We start from the raw sequence: 2,203 nt of genomic DNA, 5'->3' as shown, positions 1-2,203 counted from the left end.
AAAAAGTGCATTCGTCACTGAAACAGATATTCTTTATAAACCTGGGCTGAGTAATAATCTTGTCCGTCATAATTTCGCAAAACTCAATACGTTTGTCCGGGTATCATGGTCCCCTAATTCTTGAGTAATTCCTGTTTCTTCAAATTTAGCTACTAACTCACTGTCTTTCGTTGAATGCGGCCGCTGTTCTTGGAAAGCAGCGATTTTCAGGTCCGCAAATGAAAATCATTTCTAGGCGTTCAGCAATAGTGTCAACCATTTTAAGAAACGATACTAATAATTGAAAACTATTCAAATTGTTTATGAAATTAACTTTCACAGCTTATTTCACTGATTCTGGAAGAACATGAAATAAATAATGAACACCAGGAGTCGGAAAATAAAGAACAAGTACCTACTTATCATTTGTTCGAAATATCAGGAATAAGCAAAACGAGAATCTTGTTTTGTCGAAAACGGCAAAAAAAATTAATTACTTTGTTTTGTAGTGGCGATATCGAAGACGAAATATAAATAAATAAAGGAATTTGGAATGTATAGTATTGGTAGGTACAAATATTTTAAATGAAGTTCTATGAGGCGGTGAATGCAATCCGTTTTAAAATTAGATACTAAATACATTTCATTCATTTGTGAGGTTAAGTATCATAATTTTGACAATATAATAATGCAGTTTATGTAGAATTTTATAAGGAACACAAAAATGGTAAAAAATAGGGGTTGCCATTTAAAGTTTTAGGGGTAGGTGCCCTGGGGTTCAAAGGGTTGAAAGTAACACGACAACGAATGCCGCAAAAATTTCTTGATATTTTCGCTGATAACAGTTGATAATAAAGTATTAGATAAATGCTTTTAAACTTTTTTTATTAACTATAACTAATTGGCAAAATTACAACTCGTTCGATACACTTTTTTAGAATCTCTACAAATCTATCTTTTTTAACTGTCAACTGTCAAAGTTACTTATGTCTGTGTCACTTCACTAGGGTTGTCGAAAGGGTTGACCAAGGAATGTGTATTTGCTACATTCTACACTCCCTCTCAAATTCACATTTCTTTGACATTCAAACACTTAAAAAAACTAAAATACAATAACTTAAGAAGTTATTGTATTTGTATGTAATGTTAAGACATTACATACTTTTAACATTGAGCTTATTTCTAAAATAAACAAACTTTTGAGTTGACAGACCTTTTGTAAATAAATCTACCACTTGTTCACAAGTAGGTATATATATATATATATATATATATATATATATATATATATTAGTTTTATTTCACTATTGTTGACACAATTCCTAATGAAATAATGTCTAACATATGTTTTGTTCTACGAGTTTCGAGTGTTTCTGCCATCTTGATACATGACTGATTGTCCTCATAAATTTTAACCGGATAAACATTTTTACATAATATTTCTTTTAGTAACATTGCAACAAACATACACTCAGGTACGCATGAAGATAATGCAATGTATTCAGCTTCAGCTCTTGATAGACTTACATACTACAGATTGCTTTTTAGTTTTCCAAAATATTACATTTCCAAATACTTTTATAATAAATCCTGTAATACTTTTTCTGTCATTTCTATCATTTGCATAGTCTGAATCTACAAAACTTACAAGAACAAAATTACCAGTATCAATATTGTCAGATTTTATATATTTTAAACAATAATTTTCAGTTGGTTTCAAATATCTTAATATCTGTTTTAGATGTTTCCAGTGTTCTAGCGTAAAACAGTTCTGAAATTGGCTAAAATAACTAACAGAATAACTTATATCTGGTATAGTTCCTGATATTACATACATTAAATAACCTATAAGTTCTCTGTATGGTACATTTACAGTTTCATGTTGTTCAAATTTAGATAAATTTAATTTTGGTTATTTAACATTTTAAATTTAACTAAAATTTTTCTAATTAAATCTTTTTGGTCAATAGTCATAACATTATTTCCCACTTTTATATTTAAACCTAAAAATTTAAGTGTTTCTCCAGATAAATTTCTCATTTTAAAGTTTGTCATTAGTTTCGATTTTACTTCATTTAGATTTATTAAGCATTTTCCTACTATTAATAAATCATCAACATGTATTACATTAAAAATTTCTTGATTACTATAAAAACAAGGATCACACTTAGATCTATAAAAACCTAAATCTAATAAATGATTATGCAATTTATGATACGAGCAC

Source organism: Sitophilus oryzae, unplaced genomic scaffold (assembly GCF_002938485.1).
Source record: "Sitophilus oryzae breed Bouriz unplaced genomic scaffold, Soryzae_2.0 scaffold_1508_pilon_pilon, whole genome shotgun sequence".
NCBI classification, from domain to species: Eukaryota; Metazoa; Arthropoda; class Insecta; order Coleoptera; family Curculionidae; genus Sitophilus; species Sitophilus oryzae.
This window is presented reverse-complemented; position numbering follows the sequence as displayed.